This window comes from Salmo salar, chromosome ssa10 (genome assembly GCF_905237065.1).
Source record: "Salmo salar chromosome ssa10, Ssal_v3.1, whole genome shotgun sequence".
NCBI lineage: Eukaryota > Metazoa > Chordata > Actinopteri > Salmoniformes > Salmonidae > Salmo > Salmo salar.
Window position 1 is genome coordinate 80,225,278 of NC_059451.1, and position 25,291 is coordinate 80,250,568.

General features: G+C 41.3%; 1 protein-coding gene across 2 annotated transcripts in view; it reads left to right on the top strand.

The window, feature by feature from the left end:
• Positions 1-2,013: 2,013 nt before the first annotated feature.
• Positions 2,014-25,291, top strand: part of LOC100136415 (peroxisome proliferator-activated receptor alpha) — a 59,647-nt gene continuing 36,369 nt past the window's right edge. The window contains exon 1 of one of the 2 annotated variants that reach the window (XM_014124067.2): positions 2,014-2,202. The gene's annotated coding sequence lies outside the window, so the exon portion shown is untranslated. 2 annotated transcript variants of the gene reach the window in all.

Sequence of the window (25,291 nt, forward strand, 5' to 3'; positions counted from 1 at the left end):
AATATCATAAAGTTGTAACTATTCCAACGTTGGGATACGCGTAGGCATTTGAGGAACTCAACTTGTGTAAGCCTCATTAAGCTACCAGTGTCAGTGCACACCCTTAACATGTGTTGACAATACAACAGAATAGATTAAACAGAACTACATGTACTCTCACAGGTGGCCAAAAATAACCATTTGACAGCCACGCCCTATTAAGCCACGCCTCCAGTCATCTGATCTGATGTTGTGGGTCATAGCTCAATAACCCAACTAAAGCCTTGTTCACACTGCAGGCCTTAATGCTCAGATCAGTTTTGTTTTTCAAATCCATTTTGGACTACTGAATGTCCAAACAGCAAGTTACAAGTGACCAAATCGAATTTGTGTCTGTTCAGACAGCAGTAATTTGCTGCCATGGCTACGTTAGTGGTCATAGTAACAGCAGGTGTCTGTGCGCTGTGGTGTAGGCTGATTGGTGGTGGTACTCATGCTTCCTATCGCTCAGAAGTTATGTAGCAAGCTAAGGTGGCAACAATGCCGGCCACTTATGTTTCCCAGTTGCTTTGAATGTTCAAAAGTATAGTGTAAGAACACTTTTAAAACCTCAAAGAATAAATGATCCAACTTTCAAAACAAGTCCTTTTTGGTTAGCCACAGCAGTCAACTAGCTAGGTAGCCACAGCAGTCAACTAGCTAGCTAGTCACAAAAGTCAACTAGCTAGCTAGCCACAGCAGTCAACAGACTAGGTAGCCACAGCAGTCAACTAGCTAGCTAGCCACAGCAGTCAACAGGCTAGGTAGCCACAGCAGTCAACTAGCTAGCTAGCCACAGCAGTCAACTAGCTAGCAGTCAACTAGCTAGCTAGCCCTAGCAGTCAACTAGCTAGCTAGCCACAGCAGTCAACTAGCTAGCTAGCCACAGCAGTCAACTAGCTAGCTAGGTAGCTGTTTAGCTTTCTAGCACATTCACTGATTTGTTTGTAAACAATTAACAAGCTAGTTAGCTACCACATATTATTGTCAAAACTTTAAACAGAGTAGCTAGCAAGCAACAAGATATGTCAAATAACAGTCTAAAAGCCACTTGAGGGTAAATAAATCAGATTTGACCATTCAGACACAAGTCACATGGCCAGAAATCAGATTTGTATCTGACTTCAAACCACCTACAAAGGTGACATGGCTACACTAATGGTCATAATACAGGTGTTTTTTTGGCTGTTCAGACTGCAGGAGAAAGAACAGATTCGAATCGGATATGCAAATAAATAGGATTTGAGTCACTTCAAACTGCCAATGTGAACAAGGCTTTCAAGTGACCCAACTGGCTGAGTCAAAAATAACCCAGCATATTTTAAGAGTGTACTCTCTTGGGCCAGTGGTGAGCTGTGGAGGCAGAGGGGGGCATGACATGGGATTCAGGGAACTAGTAGGGGGCACTTGAAGTGGAATGTGTGTGTTTATTTTGCCACTATTTAACAGGTAAGTCATTGAGAACACATTCTATTTTACAATAACGACCTGTGTGTTTGTGTGTCTTTATGTTTATAACATGGTAATACAGGTATATAAACATTGAGTAAATGTAGATATGAGGGCATAAAAGTAGAGCATGAAAGTTCTTATAATGCCCATATTTAGTGTTATTGATGCTTCTGTGACATTCTTTCCTACTACATTGGCAAACAGCGACTAGTGGACAGAGTTGGATTATGCGGACTGTTCTTGCCTTGCTCCCTCATGTCATTTCATTGTTAGGAGGGGTCCTGAACAAGGAAAAGACATGGGGAGAATCTCAATATCATTCTTCTCGAGTCCTCTCTCCCCTCCTCCTTCTCAAAATCTATTGGAGGAGAAGGACAGAGAGGCGGGACCTCTGGCTTTCTCATCCAATGGGTGTTGAGAAGGAGACGAGGAGCGAGGACGCGAGGCTTGACAATTGAGATCTTTTTCTATTCGTTGAAATGATAGGTGTGTCAGGGGTGTGTGCTTCTTTTGCCTCAGCTGTCAGTTATGACGTCAGTTCCGGCGGGTGGGTCGAGCTCTGTGGTCAGTGTGGTGGGGAATTTTGACAGCGACAGCGTTGTTTAGGAGACAAACAAGGACGTGTAGAAGGGGACTATTTTTCTCTCCTCGTTCCTCCCGATCTCGCACTGACAGTTTCTCAACGCACCTAGATTTCTGACGATATGGCGGCTTCAGATCGGGCTGTCTACTGTAAGGTAGATCAATTTGATCGCGTTATTACTGCACATATTGATGTGAATTGCATTACTTTATGTCTATATGGTGTTGACATAGAATTGAAATGTTACGATTCGAATTTGCCTGTGTTCATCGACTGATGTTTGTGAGGGAATTTATTCCATTCATATTTATAGTTTCAGCAAAATAACAGAAAATCTATGAATGGATAGTGTTGCAACAAGATATCTGGGGCCATTGTTATTGTATATTCTGATTTCACATCGAGCACGCCGGCGCATCCGACATGGATATCGATACATGCTTTTTTGTGATGTAAGGCTGTTCATGACTCCTGTAGTCTGTTACTACTATGAATAAACAACTGCCCATGAGAGTTTTGTGACAGTCTTATACTCCAAGTTGCACATGCAAGACATTTAAGTTATTTTTCCCACGCATAGACTAGGCTACATGTTGCACTGCACACTCCTTGAATCAAAGTAACAAATGTTTGTCCTAGTGGAGCCTTACCCTAATATTTGGAGCTTGAGAGAGATGTTCTATTTTAGGATATACATTTAACTTATAGAAAATGTTCAAGATTTTTCTCATTGCAGAAGTGATAAGTTAAGACAAAAACATGTTTTATTGTCCCATGCACCAGTTAGCCTACACTTTGAAGTTTGTCTTGCTATGTCAAATAGGGGTGAGAGGTGGTGTTGAGGACATATTCAGGGATGGAGCTAAAATGTTTGTCTAGGACAGTTGTTGGAGCAGCATGTAGCCTAGAGGTTAGAGCATTGGGTTCGAATCCCCATGTCGACAAGGTGAAAAATCTTGAACAAGGTACAGTACTTAACCCCAATTGCTCCAGGGTCACTGTTGATAATGGCAGGCCCTGGCTGTGACCCCACTCTCTGAGGGTGGCATTCAGTGCCAAATTGCACACTTCCTCTGTGAGTCTGAAACTTGATCCAAATCCTGCTGTACCTGTCCCAGTCCCCCAAGCTACAGGAATGCTGCCTGGGTTTTTCTACATCCAGGCTTGTTGAGATTTTAACCCATTCTTTTAGTCATCCACTATTTTTCTGAATTTGTTACACATGGGTCACAGTATTCTATATGAGGCTTTGTAAGGATATACTGTTAGACGTTTTGTAATTGTATCAGTAACTTGTATTAATCAACAGTATGATATTGTATAAACTGAATATAATAGATTACCGTAGAATGCACAAGACCTTTCTGTAGAATGCACAGTAAAATACCATAAATGTGTTTTACAGTATTAATTATGGTGCATTGTGGGAGGAGAGTCTCTGACAATGCACCATAATTAATACTGTGTAACACATTTACTGTATTTTACTGTGCATTCTACAGTGTTTACAGAAAGGTATTGTGCATTCTACAGTAACCTACTGTATTCAGTTTAGGGAGTCTCTGACATATTTCTAGGTGTGCCTTAAATAAGCTATATTTGGGGAAAAGGGATACCTAGACAGTTGCACAACTGAATGCATTCAACCAAATGTGTCCTCCACATTTAACCCAACCTTTAAATCAGAGAAGTGCTGGGGGTTGCCTTAATAGACGCCCAGGAAGCAGTTGTTGAGATTTTTCCACCTTGCCGGCTCGGTGGATTCAAACATGCGACCTTTCAGGTCCATCGCTCTTAACAGCAAGGCTACCTGCCGCCCATATTTGTTGCAACCGTGAGTGAGAATGCTGTATCCCCACAGAATACGATAATATACTGTATTTTAGGAATTCTACCAACCTTGTCCTGAAACACTACAGTAACTTACTGGCTAATTGCTGTCAGTAATTTACTGTGATTCAGAATACAATATCAATACCTAATTTTTGGAGTGCCAAAAACCTTTTGCACACTAGTGGGTGTGTGGTATTGTTGTTTCTTACTCATTAACATATTTTGAGTTGTGTCTTATAAGCAGCTATATTTGTTTCACCCGTTAGTGAGAATGCTGTACCAATTTAACTGGTATGTGGTAGTGGTTCCCTAACAACTATGTATATATAGGAGACTGATCAAAGTAGTAGAAAAAAAAAGTTGTATTTATTGACTTTGGAGAGCTAAAACTACTAAATATCAAGGCATTAAACCTCTCTCTCAAAGCTACTCGGCAGTGTTAGCCTAGTGGTTAGAGTGTTGGACTAGTAACCGAAAGGCTGCAAGATCGAATCCCCGAGCTGACAAGGTACAAATCTGTTGTTCTGCCCCTGAACAAATCATTGAAAATAACAATTTGTTCTTAACTGACTTGCCTAGTTAAATAAAGGTTAAAACATTTTTTTTAAATACTGAAACTGTATCTAAATCCCAACTGGTTTTCCAGTAGGCTACTAAGAGAGGCACATCTGATGTTCAAAAGGGGTCTCTTTGCTGTTATACAGATTAAAACTATCAATTTCTGGTGGATTGACAATGGAACCCTGTTTAAAGTAACCTTATTTTAAGTGAAGCGATACAGAGTTGGCTACAATTCCAATTTTATCCCCTAGAAGACGCAATACAAAATTGTAACCATCTCATCACAGCTCTGCCACAAAAATGGAAAAGGCAATTACTTTAAAGAGAAAGGAATGAATTTGTTTGTCTGCCACCAATTAAAGATCATAAATGGTTTAAAATAACTAATATAAATCGTAAAAAATCTGTTTCACTTATTGTCAAGAGGGTTGACCACTATGCTACATACAAGATAGTTGGGAACAGATTTTCGATGTCCCAATACCATGGCATCGAGTTTATGAACTGATATACAAGACAACAACTGATGCATCAATTTAGATTTTTTCAATATAAGCTATTATATAAAATTCAACAGTCAGACAGTTGCAGACTCTGCCATGAGGCAGAATCTGTAGAGCATATATTTTGGTACTGTCCATCGGTAGCTTGTTTTTGGGTCCAGGAATGGTTGTTATGCCATAATATCAGGGTGCGGTTGCACCTTGAAACTCTATTGTTAGGGGATTTGAAGGAACATAGTCAGTCAATAGGAAATATCATTGCTGCCTTGGGTAAAATGTTTATTTTCAAGGCAATTTTGGCAGAAATGTTGCAGATGGGGAGGTTCAAGTCCCGAGTGAGACGCCGTGGGAGAATGGAGGGATGTATTGCTTGGGGAAATGTTACAATGATGATTTATTGGAACATTTGGGTTGATCTGTGGCTATCTGAAGGGTAGAATTGATGACCGTTGAAATAGTTATATACACAAATGTACAGTGTAAATGTTTGAGGTCCTCCAATCAGGGGTGAGGGTGGGCGTAGGATTATTGTATGTTTTGCTTTTCGTTATTTATGTTTTGTGGTTTGGCTTCACGCTGTGTGCTGGTCCGGGTAGTTATGGGTACGCTCGCTTCCACGCTCAGCTGGGTGTCAGGCGGGGCTTAGGTTTTTCCCGCCCTTGGAAAATCACTTTGGGCCGGGGGCGGGGCCTTGCCGTGCTGGCATCTCGGGGCGGGTGGTGGCGAGCACACCCTCTGACTAGAGAACCTTTAATATTTGAGTTGCAGCCATGTCCCTTTGATCTGTTTTGCCCAGTAGTCACTGTCAGTTTAGATGCTTTTGTTAAGGTCTAAATTGCTGTTTTGCTGTTTTGCTATATATTTACTGCAGCAAACTGTAAATGATGGTTTATTGTGGAGAAATATTGTGGGAAGAGAAATAATCGCTGATCATTAACATATGCATCCTTTAGTGAGAGTGCTGTACCAATTGAAGTGATATGTGGTAGTAGTTCCTTAATAATAACATTTATACTGAATAAACATATACTGAAAAATAAATGCAACAATTTCAAAGATTTTACTGTGTTACAGTTCATATAAGGAAATCAGTCAATTTTATAAAATTTGTTAGGCCTTATCTACGGATATATCATATGACTGGGAATACAGATATTTCATCTGTTGTTCACCAATACCTTTTAAAGAAAGTAGGGGCGTGGATCAGAAAACCAGTCACTATCTGGTGTGACCACCATTTGCCTCACGCAGTACGACACATCTCCTTTGCATAATGTTGATCAGGCTGTTGATTGTGGCCTGTGGAATGTTGTCCCACTCCTCTTCAATGGCTGTGCAATGTTACTGGATACTGGCGTGAACTGGAACATGCTGTCGTACACTTCGATCCTTATATGCTCAATGGGGGACATGTTTGGTGAGTATGCAGGCCATGGAAGAACTGGGACATTTTCATCTTCCAGGAATTGTGTACAGATCCTTGCGACATGGGGCTGTGCATTATCATGCTGAAACAGGAGGTGATGGTGGCGGATGAATGGCACGACAATGGGCCTCAGGATCACGTCACTGTATCTCTGTGCATTCAAATTGCCATCGATAAAATGCAATTTTGTTCATTGTCCGTAGCTTAACCCCACCATGGGGCAATCTATTGCTTACCTCAGGCAAGCAATACCTTGAGACTTCCTTAATATTAGACATTGCGCAACAGCTGTTATTGACAAATATACACACACCCCCACCGTTCGTCTTACCAGACGTAGCGGTTCTGTACTGCCGATGCACAGAAAACCCAGCCAAATGTATATTATCCGTGTCGTCGTTCAGCCACAACTCAGTGGAACGTAAGATATTACAGTTTTTAATGTCCCATTAGTAGGATAGTCTCGAACGGAGATCATCCATTTTATTCTCCAGTAATTGCACGTTGGCCAATAGAACAGATGGTAGAGGCTGGTTACGCACTCGCCGACAAATTTTCACAAGGCACCCCAATCTCCGCCCCTTGAATTTCCGTATTTTCTTTACACGAATAATGGGGATTTGGGCCTGGTCTTGGTGAAGCAGTGTATCCTTCACATCGGACTCATTAAAGAAAAAATCTTTGTCCAGTTCGAGGTGAGTAACCGCTGTTCCGATATACAGAAACTATTTTCGGTCATAAGAGACAGTAGCAGCAACATTATGTGCAAAATAAGTTACAAACAATGCGAAAAAACACAGAAAATAGCACAGCTGGTTAGGAGCCCGTAAAACGGCTGCCATCTCCTCCGGCGCCATCGTGGGCGGGTGGTTTGCTGATGTCAACGTTGGGAACAGATTGTCCCATACTGGCCGTGGGGTTATGGTTTGGGCAGGCAGAAACTACAGACAACGAACACAATTGCATTTTTATCAATGGCAATTTGAATGCACATAAACACCATGACGAGATCCCGAGGCCCATTTATTTTAAGGTATCTGTGATTAATAGATGCATATCTTTATTCCCAGTCATCCGTAGATTAAAGCCTAATGAATTTACCAATTTCCTCATATGAACTGTAACTCAGTAAACTTTTTGAAATTGTTGCATGTTGCATTCATATTTTTGTTCAGTATGCAATTATTTTCAAAACCAATAGATCCTTAACTATAACAACATTTTCAGTAACGGTTATAGACACGTTTTAATTGCTATGACTGTGATAAGCGTTATTTTTATCAACCTTTATTGAATGCAGTGACTGTAAGTTGCTAAGGGCAAGAGTGCCCGCTAAATTACCTAAATGTAAAAATTAAAACTTGCAAAGAACACTGGGTAATATGTCACGGCATGAGTAATTCCAGTAATATACTGTAAATTAGAATACAGTAAACATGTTGGTACTGTAAAAAGGATTACCATAAAATGAAATACAATAGCTGTAGTGTAAAATAAATTACAATAACTTATTGGCAAATTGCTGCCAGTAATGCACTGTTCATTTTACTGGAATTGTTTTACATTCTAGCCTGGACACAAACTGACTGCAGTGGTAGTTGAGGGTTACATAATAATTATCTTTGGTTGCTGCCTTGGGGCCCTTGTCCATACTGCCAGGGGTGTGTGGACGTGGAGTTTGCCTTTAGTTCAAAGGTCACCCTCCCATCAGTGAAAACTTTCCACAATGGCCCTTATCATGCTGCAAAGTTTCCTTTTGGTTTAATATCCATTAATGATCTGCCATGGTTGCATATCCCAAAGTGTTCATGTTCATGCACAAGGAGGTCTACTCACTTTCCTTCTTTTGTGCATGTAGGCTAAACTATGTTGATTGCAAGCTGAAGTTGCTGAGAACCGCATTTTCAGTTGCAAAGATTTTATAGAAATTGATCTGATATTGATGTATGAAGTATTCCTCAAGAGCCCTTCAATGTGCACCTGCAAAACTGTTGTCTCCGCTGCACCAATGATACAGGGGGATTTGAGCTGCATGACACTTGTTCCACCAGCAGCAAGTTGGTAGTTGCCTGTTGAGTTGGTTACTGCATGCACTGACAGAACCCAATGGATCTTCTTTAGCTTTCAAAAAGGTACAATTTCTCATCAGAGCTTTCCATGCAACTTCACATCATGGAGCACAGAGCTATAGTGTAGAACCACTGCAGATGAATAGTACCTGCATAATGTCTATGACCCTCAATCTCAGGACATAGTCCCTTCCTAACCATGTGTTGTACATGTTTAGTCTATTCCTATGGGAGCTATGGGATACTTCTCCTGTTCTGTTCTTAGGCAGTACGTTTCTAAAGGTTTGGCAGCACTGTGAGAGACTTGTCTGTAGGAACTTGACATTGGTGGAAAAAGTACCCAATTGTCATACTTGAGTAAATGTAAAGATACCTTTAATAGAAAATGACTCAAGTGAAAGTCACCAAGTAAAAATCTACTTGAGTTAAAGTCCAAAAGTATTTGGTTTTAAATATACTTAAGTATCAAAAGTAAATGTAACTGCTAAAATGTACTTAAGTTTCAAAAGTACAAGTATAAATAATTTCAAATTCCTTATATTAAGCAAAGCAGACGGCCACATTTTCTAGTTTTTATTTATTTACGAATAACCAGGGGCACGCTCCAACTCTCAGACATCATTTACAAATGCAGCATGTGTTTAGAGAGTACGCCAGATTAGAGGCAGTAGGGATGACCAGGGATGTTGTCTTGATACGTGTGTGAATTAGACCATTTTCCTTTCCTGCTAAGCATTCAAATGTATGGAGTAAAAAGTACATACTTCACTACATTCCTGAAGAAAAGTAAAAGTAAATATTATTAGTCAAGTCATGTACAGATACCCCCCAAAACGACTTAAGTACTACTTTAAAGTATTTTTACTGAAGTACTTTACACCACTGGAACTTGAGACCTGTAATTGGCTTGGCTGCTTTAGACAGCTGCATAGAGACACAGAGCCATAGAAAGAATGAGAGACAGAGGGGAGGGCTTTATTTTTTTCCCCTCCTCAAACAGGACTTTCCGGTTTCGTCTTTACTGCTTTCAATCTTGCATTTATCACCTTTCTTTCTCTGTGATTCCGAGAACAACATGTCAGTAGGTTACTGCACACGTCCTCTTTCAGAAGCCTGGTATGCATGTTCATTAGGGAGGTGAGAGTCCTTCTGAAGGGAAATGTCACCATAGAAGCAGTATCAAGAGTCTGCTGTAGTACAGAGAATGTGTTCATGGAGGTATCGGCGAGCATGTGGGTATGTTGGTAACTCTGTGTGAGTGCATGCGTGCGTTCGTGCACACACGTGTGTACTGGTTTGGCGACGTGTTTATGTGTGTGTACTTCTCTGCCTGCGCGACTGACTATGTGAGGATATGTGCGAGTCTCTTAAAGCCGATTTATGCTTGATGTGGCTCGGAGGCTCCGTACGGAGGGTGTGGCACAATTGCGGCATCTCTGGATGCCAAATCAAGCTCCGTATGGCGATGCCGTGCGTCTCCCAAATGTTATAGCTCCACATTGACATGATTGGTTGACGGTAGGTCGGGTGAAACGTCCTGTATAATCACAAACTCCCTTCCCTGACAACTTCCTTCACAACAGCTCTGCTCTGCTCCTGAAAGTGCAAGAAGTATGAATCCCCTGACTTCTGCAGAGGCCGCATCGCAGTAAATGCTATACAGCCAATGCAAACGCTGGATTGACAATGCTTTTTGCTTTACTCTGCTATCCACTCCTCTTAGAAAAAAGTGTTCAATAAACCCACAGCCCTCCCATTGATGTTGGAGACTACAGGGCCCTTCTGGTATTCCTCAAGCTTGTGTACACTCTTAGAAAAAAAGGATCCAATAGGGTTCTTTGCAGAGGGATAGGGGTTATTATCAGATAACTTTTTGAAACAAAGTTTTTTTTAATGATTCTTTGGAAGGCAAGAAGGATTCTTCAGATGGCAAGAAGGGTTCTATATAGAACCATATATCATATTTCCCAGCATGCTCTATTGCGGGTGATTTTCAGAATTGTTTGTTTTAATATCTGTTTTTTGCATTATACATTGATTGGTTGATTAATTTCATTATTATTTTTAGATTTTTTATTTAACCGTTATTTAACTAGGCAAGTACAATGACGGCCTACCAAAAGGTACGGGGGCTGGGCTTAAAAATAAAAAAAATAAAATAAAAATATAGGACAAAACACACATCACGACATGAGAAACACCACAACCCTACATAAAGAGAGACCTAAGACAACAACAGCATGGCGGCAATACATGACAACAAAGCATGGTAGCAACAGAACATGACAACAACATGGTAGAAACACAATATGGCAGCAGCATAACATGGTAGCAGCACAAAACATTGTACAAACATTATTGGGCACAGACAAGAGTACAAAGGGCAATAAGGTAGAGACAACAATACATTACGTGAAGCAGCCACAACTGTCAGTAAGAGTGTCCATGAATGAGTCTTTAAATTAAGAGATGGAGATAAAACTATCGTTTGAGTGTTTTTTTTGCTGTGCATCTTAGTTAGTTTTGCAGCTGGGGTGTAAGAGGAGCGATTACGATAGAGGAAGCCAAGTCTAGATTTAACCTTAGCCTGCAGCTTTGATATGTGCTGAGAGAAGGACAATGTACCGTCTAGCTGTACTCCCAAGTACTTGTATGAGGTGACTACCTCAAGCTCTAAACCCTCAGAGGTAGTAATCACACTAGTGGGGAGAGGGGCATTCTTCTTACCGAACCACATTACATTTGTTTTGGAGGTGTTCAGAACAAGGTTAAGAGCAGAGAAAGCTTGTTGGACGCTAAGAAAGCTTTGTTGTGGAGTGTTTAACACAAAATCCACGGAGTACTCCAGCTGAGTATGACTGTATCATCTGCATATAAATGGGTGAGAGAGAGCTTCCTACTGCCTGAGCTATGTTGTTGATGTAAATTGAGAAGAGCGTGGGGCCTAGCATCGAGCCTTGCTGTACTCACTCGGTGACAGGCAGTGGCTGAGACAGCAGATGTTCTGACATTATACACTGCACTCTTTGAGAGAAGTAGTTAGCAAATCAGGCCAAAGACCCCTCAGAGACACCAATACTCCTCAGCCGGCCCACGAGAATGGAATGATCTACCGTATCACAAGCTTTGGCCTAGTCAATAAAAATAGCAGCACAACATTGTTTAGAATCAAGGGCAATGGTGACATCATTTAGTACCTTTAAGGCTGCAGTGACACATCCATAACCTGAGCGTAAACCAGATTGCATACCAGAAAGAATACTATAGACATCAAGAAAGCCAGTCAGTTGATTATTGACAAGTTTTTCCAACACTTTTTGATAAACAGGGCAAAATAAAAATAGGCTTATAACAGTTAGGATCAGCTTGATCTCCTCCTTTAAATAAAGGACGCACCGTGGCTGCCTTCCAAGCAATAGGAACCTCCCCAGAGAGGAGAGACAGGTTAAAAAGGTCAGAGATAGGCTTGGCGATGATGATAGGGGCTGCAATCCTAAAGAAGAAAGGGTCTAAACCATCTGACCCAGATGTTTTTTTGGGATCAAGTTTAAGGAGCTCCTTTAGCATCTCAGACTCACTGACCGCCTGAAGGGACAAAGTTTGTATCGGGGCAGGGGGAAAAGAGGGAGGAGCATCGAGGCTAGTCTCATTAGAAGGCTGTGGGAGATGAGGAAATGTTGGATGGGCAAGGAGGCATGGCTGATTCAAATAGGACTCCTCACTTAATGAAGTGGTGATTATAGAGCTCAGCCATGTGCTCCTTGTCAGTAACAACCACATCATCAACATTAAGGGACATGGGAAGCTGTGAGGAGGAGGGTTTTCTCTCTAGGTCTTTAACCGTTTTCCAGAACGTCTTGGGATTAGACCCACAGAGAGAGAACTGCTCCGTAAAGTAACTAACTTTGGCCTTCCGGATAGCCTGAGTGCACTCATTTCTCAATTGCCGGAACGAGAGCCAGTCAGCCTGAGTATGCGTGTTTCGAGCGATTCGCCAAAGGGAATACTTGAGGTGGAGTAACTCTGCCAGATCACGGTCGACCAAGGGGCTGAACCTGTTTTTAATGCTCATTTTCTTTATGGGGGTGTGTTTGTTAACAATACCACTGAAAATATTAAAAAAAGAAGGTCCAAGCGACTTTGACAGAATGGCTCAAGCTGATTCTATACCAATTTACAGAGGCCAGGTCATGAAGGAAGGCTTGCTCATTAAAGTTTTTTAGCAAGCATCTATGACAAATCAGGACAGGTCATTTTACTGAGCAGCCATTACGAATACAGGCTGTAAATCAGTGATCACTAGGGTCATTACAGGAAACACCAGACTGATACCTATCAGGATTAGTTGTGAGGATAACATCAAGGAGAGTAGCATTTTCCATAGGATTGGTAATAATCTGAGAAAGATTTAGGGAGTCCCATTGCTTTAGGACTTGATCAGGTGGTTTAAGCATGTCCCAGTTTAGGTCACCTAGCAGGACAAATTCAGACTTAGTTTAATTGGCCATTGAGAGAGCTAAGGGCATTTAAGGTACAGGCCGGTGTTTATGGAGGACAATAACACCCAGCAACAGTCAACAAAGAGCTATTTGAAAGTTTAATGCTTAACCTCTCTAGGGTATGTGGGACGAAATTGTCCCACCTAGTTAACAGCCAGTGGAATCGAGTGGCGCGATATTCAAATACCTTAGAAATGCTATTACTTCAATTTCTCAAACATATGACTATTTTACACCATTTTAAAGACAAGACTCTCGTTAATCTAACCACATTGTCCGATTTCAAAAAGGCTTTACAACGAAAGCAAAACATTAGATTATGTCAGGAGAGTAGCCAGCCAGAAATAATCACACACCCATTTTTCAAGCTAGCATATAATGTCACAAAAACCAAAACCACAGCTAAATGCAGCACTAACCTTTGATGATCTTCATCAGATGACACTCCTAGGACATTATGTTATCCTGTTAGGGCTAGAGGCAGTATTGACACGGCTGGATAAAAAAACGTACCCGATTTAATCTGGTTACTACTCCTGCCCAGTAACTAGAATATGCATATAATTATTGGCTTTGGATAGAAAACACTCCAAAGTTTCTAAAACTTTTTGAATGGTGTCTGTGAGTATAACAGAACTCAAATGGCAGGTCAAAACCTGAGAAAATTCTGTACAGGAAGTACCTTGTCTGACCATTTCTTGGCCTTCTTTGCCATCTCTATCCATTACAAAGGATCTCTGCTGTTACGTGACACTTCCTACGGCTGCCATAGGCTCTCAGAAGGCGGCAAAAAGCTGAATCGTGGCTTTGCAGGCTCTGGCTGAAAAAATGTAGCGCGTTTGGGTAGTGGCTGGTTACAGTACTGTGAGACTCAGGCTCGTGCCCGCGTCGACCGAAAGCTTTGTTTTCTTTCCTCTGTTTACCTAAACGGAGATTCCCGGTCGGAATATTATCGCTTTTTTACGAGAAAAATTGCATAAAAATGGATTTTAAACAGCGGTTGACATGCTTCAAAGTACGGTAATGGAATATTTAGAATTTTTTTGTCACGAATTGCGCCATGCTCGTAACCCTGATTTACCATTTCGGATAGTGTCTGGAACGCACAAACAAAACGCCGCTATTTGGATATAACGATGGATTATTTTGGACCAAACCAACATTTGTTATTGAAGTAGCAGTCCTGGGAGTGCATTCTGACGAAGACAACAAAGGTAATCAAACTTTTGTAATAGTAAATCTGACTTTGGTCAGGCCTAAACTTGGTCGGTGTCTAAATGGCTAGCCGTGATGGCTGGGCTATCTACTGAGAATATTGCAAAATGTGCTTTCACCGAAAAGCTATTTTAAAATCGGACACCTCAATTGCACAAAGGAGTTCTGTATCTATAATTCTTAAAATAATTGTTATGTTTTTTGTGAACGTTTATCGTGAGTAATTTAGTAAATTGTTAGTAAATTCCCCGGAAGTTTGCGGGGGGTATGCTAGTTCTGAATGTCACATGCTAATGTAAAAAGCTGGTTTTTGATATACATATGAACTTGATTGAACAAAACATGCATGTATTGTATAACATAATGTCCTAGGATTGTCATCTGATGAAGATCATCAAAGGTTAGTGCTGCATTTAGCTGTCTTCTGGGTTTATGTGACATTATACGCTAGCTTGAAAAATGGGTGTCTGATTATTTCTGGCTGGGTACTCTGCTGACATAATCTAATGTTTTGCTTTCGTTGTAAAGCCTTTTTGAAATCGGACAGTGTGGTTAGATTAACGAGAGTCTTGTCTTTAAAATGCTGTAAAATAGTCATATGTTTGAGAAATTGAAGTAATAGCATTTCTAAGGTATTTGAAAATCGCGCCATGGGATTCAACTGGCTGTTGCGTAGGTGGGACGAATTCGTCCCGCCTAGCCCAGAGAGGTTATACAATACATGCATGTTTTGTTCAATCAAGTTCATATTTATATCAAAAACCAGCTTTTTACATTAGCATGTGATGTTCAGAACTAGCAAACATACCGAAAACTTCCGGTGAATTTACTAAATTACTCACGATAAACGTTCACAAAAAACATAACAATTATTTTAAGAATTATAGATACAGAACTCCTTTATGCAATCGCGGTGTCAGATTTTAAAATAGTTTTTCGGCAAAAGCACATTTTGCAATATTCTGAGTAGATAGCTCACCATCACGGGCTAGCTAATTTGACACACACCAAGTTTGGCGTTCACTAAACTCAGAATTACTATAAGAAAAATTTGATTACCTTTGCTGTTCTTCGTCAGAATGCACTCCCAGGACTTCTACTTCATCCACAAATGTTGTTTTGGTTCAAAATAATCCATAGGTATGTTCAAATATCCTCTGTTTTGTTCTTGCGTTCAAGACACTATCCTAACGGTGACGCGCGGACGCATATCGTGACAAAAAAATTCAAAATATTCCATTACCGTACTTCGAAGCATGTCAAACGCTGTTTAAAATCAATTTTTATGCGATTTTTCTCGTAAAATAGCGATAATATTCCGACCGGGAGACGTCTTTTTCGTTCAAAGACTGAAAATGTAAAATGGCCTCTTCACGTGCATGCGCGCAACCGTCTCATTGTTCTCAGATCGACCACTATCCAAATGCGCTACTGTTTTTCAGCCATGGGCTGCAAAGTCATCATTCAACGTTCTGGCGCCTTCTGAGAGCCTATGGGAGCCTTAGAAAGTGTCACGTTACAGCAGAGATCCTCTGTTTTCGATAAAGAGAGTGTAGAAGGCCAAGAAATGGTCAGAGAGGGCACTTCCTGTACATAATCTTCTCAGGTTTTGGCCTGCCATATGAGTTCTGTTATACTCACAGACACCATTCAAACAGTTTTAGAAACTTTAGGGTGTTTTCTATCCAAATCAAACAATTATATGCATATTCTAGTTTCTGGGCAGTAGCAATAACCAGATTAAATCGGGTACGTTTTTTATCCGGATGTGAAAATACTGCCCCCTACCCTAGAGAGGTTAAAACCAGCAAATCAAATTATTTGGGGACAAAACTTGGTGGAGACAACTGAGCACTGAAGGTGTTCCTTGGTGAAGATTGCTACTCCCCCACAATTTGGAAGATCTGTCTTGACAAAAAAAGGTTATAACCAGAAAGGTTAACAACAGTGTTTAAAACACTCTTTCTTAACCACGTCTCAGTGATGACCAACACATCTGGATTAGAGCTGTGAACCCACACTTTCAATTGATCCATTTTAGGTTATAAGCTTCTAGTGTTGACGTGCAGAAAACCCAGGCTTTTACAAAAGCAGAAATCAGTGAAACACATATCAGAGCACAAGTCAGAATTGAGGCTAACAACAGTAGATGAGCTAAGGTGTATATGCACATTTCAAAATATCATCAGCAGTAATACAATCAGGGCACGGCAGAGGACAGGGAGAGCTCTGCTGTGTTGATTTGTTATAACATTTGAATGTGCATTAGATGGCAACAAGATCATATTGTACAGCAATATCATCAGGTAACATGAATAATAAGCCGGCGAGAAGTGGTTAGAATAAGATGGGAGGCCTTATAACCAATAGAGAGTCAGAGTCCCGAGTGTGGGAACAAACATAGTCTGTCCCACGGTTGGGTAAACAAGCAAGTTCATAGTCAACAAAGCATGCAAGAGTCACGAGGCAAATAAAGCACAAGAAAAAATATAACGACTTGGGGCTAGTCATTGTAAGTTCAGAGTCACTCGCCCCAACAATGCGTGTGTGCTGGAGGCGGGCGAAAACTCGGGAGAGGTGGGATTGTGGCTGGGGGTACCTGTACCAGACAGGCCAGGGCAGATGGTGAACAGATCACCAGGTGCAATCCAAACAGCAGTGCAGCAGGCAATGGGAGTAGGTGTCACACCCACTTGGGAGAAGCTTTTTTCGGGAGGCAGATTCCTTGTAAAAAATTCCAGTTAGCTAGCTGATGTAGCAAGTCTCTGTCCACCATTTATTTTCCATGTGGAAAAGGAAGTCATTAGCTAACTATATCTCTTCAGTTTTGGCTTTTGGAGGTTGCGAGAAGGATATCTTCTGATATGATCAAAGCAACAATATTGTTTCTTATTGAAGTAATTTACAATTGAAGTGTCCTGGCTGCATCTTTGGTAGTAGGAATCCTTCCAGGTAATTTTGTCCAAATCAGGTTTTAGTTTTGGAATTTTGATTTGGAGTGAAGGTTATGTTGTGGAGGGTAGTATCCTGTATATGTCCTTGTGGAAAAATCCAAGTTTACTGTTTCTATCTTTTTGTAAAAACATGCGGGAGTCCATCTGCTCATGATCTCTCTCTCTCTCTCTCTCTCTCTCTCTCTCTCTCTCTCTCACTCTTTGTGATGCTACACAAAGATAAATAACATCCAATCTGTTAGTAGGAGGACTCATTGCACCCGTTAGTGGGATGGTTTTTCCAGTTTAGATGATTGAGGTAGTCTCAGTATTTAATCTTAATTCTGAATGAATGTTGTGGCTGATAAAAAATTCCACACGTCCTTCTGATAAAGTTATACAAGTATTAGCGCACTGTTTTGAAGCAAACTGCTTAGCAATTTCGTTGCATGCCTCGGAGCTCCGGTATCAAACGTACTTGTGGCCTGTAAACCAGGCGCTTCCTAACACCACTGTGAGGGCCTATAATTAGGCTCTCAACGATAGGCCTTCTGATATATATAATGTATTGTCATAAATAATTTAATCGTAAAGGCTAATAACACTGGTAGAACTGTTCATAGAGGGTTCTAAGAAGAACCTTTAGATGATACAATGGTTTTTGTTAGAACCCTTCATAGAGGGTTCTAGGCAGAACCTTTCATAGAGTGTTCTAGGTAGAAACATATATAGTGGATTCTATGAAGAACCCTAAACAGAGGGCACAAAAAAGGGTTCCGCTATGGGCACAAACCTTTTTTATAAGAGTTTTGACAAACTAAGGTCCTTGGAGGACACCTTACAACGGTAAATAACAGAGAAGTCTCTTTTGCTTTCTCTTTGTCACTCTCTGTCTTTGTTTTTCCCTCTATGTTTGTCCCGCTCTCTCTCTAGTAACCATTGGATTAGCTCCAGGGACGTATGAGAGAGATACAATTTGAACCTCCTCTGAAAACACAGCCTGACTGATGTCATTTGGGAAGTAGTGCACTACGTAGGGAATAGGGTGCCATTTGGGAAGTACTGCACTACGTAGGGAATAGGGTGCCATTTGGAATGCAGGACCAGATCTTCCATGGTAAAGTTCCTCAGTCCCATCTATAGGATTGGGTCATAGCCAAACTTAATGTAAGCTGCTCTGGACAGGTGCTAGCCTGAACTACTGCTCGGGCAGCGCCATCCTCATGGCCCACTGATGTCACCTGACTGACTGTCAGGGTAACTTGAACCCCAAGGGGCTTACATCTATGATGATAGTAATGGGCTCCCTTGAGTGGATCTCTCTATCTCCGTAGCTGCTCCATAGTGTTTTAGTCAAGGTCTACTGTATCTGTCTGGTTGGAGCAGAGGGGTATTTGGCCAAAGGTGTGGGAGGTGGGGATAGGGGTCAATGTGCCGGTGGGGTTGGGCACGTCTGGCCACATGAGGCCTGTCTAGAGAAATTGTCATCGATCACGTAGCTTCAGCCTCTTCTGCTCTAGTAATGTCTAATTCCATTACTGGGTTAAGCCCTGACCAGTCTCCGTAGATGTTCGACCATGGATGTACTGTAGAGCCTGACTCAGAGTGTAACTGCAACGTTGTATTAATGTTTTCCCTCAAACAGCCTGATCGGTGGATTGGATGAGCCTGGGTATAAGTGGTCACTCATTATCAACAATGTACTATGGAGAAGGGCTGTTCCTGCTATATTCCTTGGAGCTTAATTAAGACTGTTTATAAGGGTGATACCTAAGAGTCTTGGCTGGTCAGGAGTGCTGGTGTTTTCCAGTGGTTCTGTATGCTGCAAGTCTGTATGCTCATTTACACAGGCAAACTGACCCGTGTTGTGAAGAGAGACAATATATATATATATATATATATATATATATATATATATATATATATATATGGGAAACTGTCGCAGTTCAAATAATCTTAGAACCTATTTAGCATATGAATGTTGTTAGAGTGAATATAATGAATTAAGCTGACAAAATAGTAGTGTGTGTGTGTGTTTAAGAGGCACACAGACTGTTAGTGTGAAATTAGGGCCGTCCAAGCGCTGGCCCAGGAACAGTTTTGTTTGTCAACTCCAACCGTTAGTTTAGGTTGCACTGTTGCACTAACCCTATCACAACTCCCTCAGGCTGAAACAGCAGCAATAGTAGTGTGTAGTAAACTACATGGACTGGGTCATTCCACCAATAGAGGGCCTTTTGGGTCGAATCATTTGGTCCAAAATAACTATTTATTTCAACTAATTTTAACATTCTGTGATAAAGAACACAATTTCAACTTCATAACAAACATACAGTTGAAGTCGGAAGTTTACATACACCTTAGCCAAATACATTTTAACTCAGTTTTTCACAATTCCTGACATTTAATCCTAGTAACCCTGTCTTAAGTCAGTTAGGACCACCACTTTATTTTAAGAATGTGAAATATCAGAATAATAGTGGAGAGAATGATTTATTTCAGCTTTTATTTCTTTCATCACATTCCCGTGGGTCAGAAGTTTATATACACTCAATTAGTATTTGGTAGCATTGCCTTTAAATTGTTTAACTTGGGTCAAACGTTTCAAGTAGCCTTCCACAAGCTTCCCACAATAAGTTGGGTGAATTTTGGCCCATTCCTCCTGACAGAGTTGGTGTAACTGAGTCAGGTTTGTAGGCCTCCTTGCTCGCACACGCTTTTTCAGTTCTGCCCACAAATTTTCTATAGGATTGAGGCCAGGGCTTTGTGATGGCCACTCCAATACCTTGACTTTGTTGTCCTTAAGCCATTTTGCCACAACTTTGGAAGTATTCTTGCGGTCATTGTCCATTCGGAAGACCCATTTGCAACCAAAATTAAACTTCCTGACTGTTGTCTTGAGATATTGCTTCAATAAATCCAAATAATTTTCCATCCTCATGAGCCATCTATTTTGTGAAGTGCACCAGTCCCTCCTGCAGCAAAGCACCCCCATAACATGATGCTGCCACCCCTGTGCTTCATGGTTGGGATGGTGTTCTTTGGCCTGCAAGCCTCCCCCTTTTTCCTCCAAACATAACATGGTCATTATGGCCAAACAGTTCTATTTTTGTTTCATCAGACCAGAGGACATTTCCCATCTCAAGAGGTTAAATTTGCAACATGACTATAAAAGTGGCAAGTAAGGGCCTCCCGAGTGGCGCAGCGGTCTAAGGCACTGCAGTGCTTGAAGTGTCACTACAGATCCGGGTTCGATCCCGGTCTATGTTGCAGCCAGCCGTGACCGAGAGACCCATGAAGTGACGCACAATTGGCCAGTTGTCCGGGTTAGGGGAGGGTTTGGCCGGGCGGGATGTCCTTGTCCCATCATGCTCTAGCGACTCCTGTGGCGGGCCGGGGCACATGTACGCTGACATGGTCGCCAGTTGTACTGTGTTTCCTCTGACACGTTGGTGCAGGGTTGTGTTTTGGAGGACCACAGCTCTCGACCTTCGCCTCTCCCGAGTCCGTACGGGAGTTGCAGCAATGGGAGAAGACTGTAACTACCAATTTGGGGAGAAAAAGGGGTGTAAAGAAATAATAAAGTGACAGGGTTGACAATGTCATCTTAACTTATTTTTTTCTTATTTTAATGAAAACACACTAATTCTGGAATTGTTAACATGGTTTAGCTTAGGTACAGCAAAGAGGTATGTGATTCAACTGTTAAATTGAGAGTTTTATCAAAATGTACACACCTAACATGCTGACCAGACCAGCTCCACGCATGTGTCTGCGCGTAGCATTGTGCACATTTAGATTTTGTCTATCCCTACCAGACATGTTCATGACACGATAGTTAAAATACCAAAACCAACTGTGAACCATCTGTATTAATTTGGGGACAGATTGAAACACACATGAAACATTCATGGACATTTAGTTAGCTTGCTGTTGCTAGCTAATTTGTCCTAGAAAATAAACATTGGGTTGTTATTTTATCTGAAATGTATATGGTCATTTTTTAGCTGTCGAATTTCTGTCAAATTTGTATAAATTTTTTTATCAATTTTGAGTCATACAACATTGAGTTTTCCCTACTCTGACAATAAATCCACAGATGAAAAGGGGAAACCTAGTTAGTTTTTCATTTTCTTTGATAAATCTCTCCCCGTTCATCTTTCTTGTTCTTTTTCTGTGGATTTTATAAGGCGGCAGGCAACCAACTTTAAGGTGCATTTCCGCCACCAACTGGACTAGAGTGTGGACCTCAGTCACCCCCGTGGGTATATGCTCTTAAAAAGCAATGAGTAGATGGGAGAGGTGCAGCGCGTCAAGCGTGTAAAATAGAACCAAGTTCATAAGCCTAGTTTCCTGAAACGGGTCACATATGCTGAGCACATGTTGGCTGCTGTTCCTTCACTCTGCGGGCGGTCCAACTCATCCCAAACCATTTCAATTGGGTTGAGGTCGGGTGATTGTGGAAGCCAGGTCATCTGATGCAGCACTCCATCACTCTCCTTCTTGGTCAAATAGCCCTTACACAGCCTGGAGGTGTGTTGGGTCATTGTCCTGTTGAAAAACAAATGATAGTCCCACTAAGCGCAAACCAGATGGGATGGTGTATCGCTGCAGAATGCTGTGGTAGTCATGCTTGTTAAGTGTGCCTTGAATTCTAAATAAATCACTGACAGTGTCACCAGCCAAGCACCCCCACACCATCACACCTCCATCATCCTTTCATCGACACTGCGTCTCACAAAGACACGGCGGTTGTAACCAAAAATCTCAAATTTGGACTTATCAGACCAAAGGACAGATTTCCACCGGTCAAATGCCCATTGCTCATGTTTCTTGGCCTAAGCAAGTTTCTTATTTTTATTGGTGACCTTTAGTAGTGTTTCTTTGCAGCAATTCAACCATGAAGGCCTGCTTCAGGCAGTCTCCTCTGAACAGTTGATGTTGAGATGTGTCTTACTTGAACTCTGTGAAGCATTTATTTGGGCTGCAATCTAACTCTAATGAACTTATCCTCTACAGCAGAGGTAGCTCTGGGTCTTCCTTTCCTGTGGCAGTCCTCATGAGAGCCAGTTTCATCATAGCGCTTGATGGTTTTTGAAAATCTTGACATTTTCCGTATTGACTGACCTTCATGTCTTAAAGTATTGATGGACTAACGTTTATCTTTGCTTATTTGAGCTGTTAATATGCCATAATATCGACTTGGTCTTGACTATCTTCTGTATACCACCTCTAACTTGTCACAACACAACTGATTGGCTCAAACACATTAACAGGCTGACTACACCATTGCAAAATAAATGTAGAAATCTATGTTATTAAATTATTGCACCCACACTGCTCGCGCGCACCAACGAGCGTCTGCGTTGCCAAGGGAAAAAATAGAAATCAGTTCTATTTCTGACGCAGATCGTGCTGCAAGTCCTGCCTCTCCCATCTCCTCATTGGTTTATAGAAGCAGGTACCCACGTGCCATTTCCTCATTGGTTATACCCATGTGGGTGACTGAAAGACAAATGAGGTTGGTGGCGATAATGCACCTAATTTATGGAAGTTGCCAATCGCAATATATAGTCCAGAGAAGAAAGAGCCTGGAAGGAGGAGAGATGACTAGAAACGATTCGGTTGACCGTTTTATGTGTGGATTAATTGTCGGAGTAGAGGATCTTGTGCATTTCAGGTAAAATAACAACTCAATGTTTTATATCCCAGGACAAATTAGCTAGCAACAGCAAGCTATCTGAATAGGATAAATTAGCTAGCAAGTGCAAGCTAGCTAGCTAAATTGCCATACATGTTTAATGCTTTTCAACCTGTCCCCAAATTAATGTAATTGGTTCAGAGTTTGTCTTGATATTTTAACCTGCGTGTCGTGATCGCGTTTGGTGTGGGGGGACAAAATACATTTATGCATGATGGCACACGATTTTAACAAGGCACACCTGTTAATTGAAATGTGTTCCAAGTGACAACCTCATGAAGCTGGTTGAGAGAATGCCAAGAGTGTGCAAAGCTGTCATCAAGGCAAAGGAGGGCTACTTTGAAGAATCTCAATATAAAATAGATTTTGATTTGTTTAACACTTTTCTGGTTACTAGATGATTCCATATGTGCTATTTCATAGTTTTGATGTCTTCACTATTCTACAATGTAGAAAATAGTCCAAATAAAGACCCTTAAATGAGTAGGTGTGTCCAAACCTTTGACTGGTACTGTATGCGTACATTTATTTTGCAACGCTCGCGCACGCAACGCGGAATGTCTGATCAGCATGTAATGTCTGAGGGACATAAAAGGCACTCTATTCGTGGAATGACCCAACTGTCCGTCGCCAGGCCTGTACGCACGTCAGCGCATGCCTAGCTTCCAACCTAACAAACATGTAGGCTGACTTGGCAGCCAGACTGGGGTAGTACAGGACTCCAATGTCATACTGGAAAATGTAACAGGACCCACACAGCTGTCTAGTGGGGAGAAGTGCTCCCAATGTCCATCTCCCAACATTTGTCCTTGTAGTAGTAATATTCACCTCAGAAACAGACAGAATTCACACGTCAGGAGGTCAGACCCTGTTCTGTTCTCAGCCTCCTCAGGCTTTCTGTATCTGTCTGTCTGTCTGTCAGTTTGTTTTCATGCACATGCTGTTCCTGCTGTAATACGAAGAGGAGAAAAACTCATTGTTGTGCGTCTGCTATTGTTTTAGCCCATTGGGTGTGCTACAAACAAGTAAGAAAATAATTCGGTGAGCTTACTTCACATCCGTGACAAATGACCACCATTTACACGCTCCACAGAATAAAGAGGAACCTTGACCAAATGCTGCCCTTCATGCACTGACAGCAAACTACAGTGCCTTCAGAAAGTATTCATACCTTTTGACTTATTCCACATTTTGTTGTGTTACAGCCTGGATTCAAAATGGACTACTTTTTTTTTTCTTCTCAAACATCTACACACAATACCCCGTAATGTTAGCAAATGTATTGAAAATGAAATACAGAAATACACATTTACGTAAGTATTCACACCACTGAGTCAATACATGTTAGAACCACCTTTGGCAGCGATTACAGCAGAGTCTTTCTGGGTAAGTCTTTCAGAGCTTTGCACACCAGGATTGTACAATATTTGCACATTATTATTTTTTAAATTCTTCAAGCTCTGTCAAGTTAGTTGTTGATCATTGCTAGACAGCCATAGATTTTTAAGCCGATTTAAGTGAAAACTGTAACTAGGCCATTCAGGAACATTCAATGTCGTCTTGGTAGCCTTGTGTTTTAGGTTACTGTCCTGCTGAAAGGTGAATTTGTCTCCCGGTGTCTGTTGGAAAGCAGACTTAACCAGGTTTTCCTCTAGGAATTTCTCTGTGCTATTCTGTTTCTTTTTATCCAAAAAACTCCCTAGTTCTTGCCGATGACAAGCATACCCATAAAATGATGCAGCCACCACCAGGCTTGAAAATATGGAGAGTGGTACTCAGTGACGTGTTGTATCGGATTTGCCCCAAACATAACACTTAGTATTCAGGACATAAAGTACATTTCTTTTTCAAATTCTTTGCCAAATTTTTAGCAGTATTACTTTAGTGCCTTGTTGCAAACAGGATTCATATTTTGGATTATGTTTATGCTGTACAGGCTTCCTTGTTTTCAGTCTGTCAATTAAGTTAGTATTGTGGAGTAACTCCAATGTTATTGATCCATCCTGTTTTCTCCTATTACAGCCATTAAACTCTGTAACTGTTTTAAAGTCACCATTGGCCTCATGGTGAAATCCCTGAGCGGTTTACATTTACATTTACATTTAAGTCATTTAGCAGACGCTCTTATCCAGAGCGACTTACAAATTGGTGCATTCACCTTATGATATCCAGTGGAACAACCACTTTACAATAGTGCATCTAAATCTTTTAAGGGGGGGGGTTAGAAGGATTACTTTATCCTATCCTAGGTATTCCTTAAAGAGGTGGGGTTTCAGGTGTCTCCGGAAGGTGGTGATTGACTCCGCTGTCCTGGCGTCGTGAGGGAGCTTGTTCCACCATTGGGGTGTCAGAGCAGCGAACAGTTTTGACTGGGCTGAGCGGGAACTGTGCTTCCTCAGAGGTAGGGGGGCCAGCAGGCCAGGTTTCCTTCCTCTCTGGCAACTGAGTTAGGAAGGACGATTGTATCTTTGTAGTGACTGGGTGTATTGCTACACCAT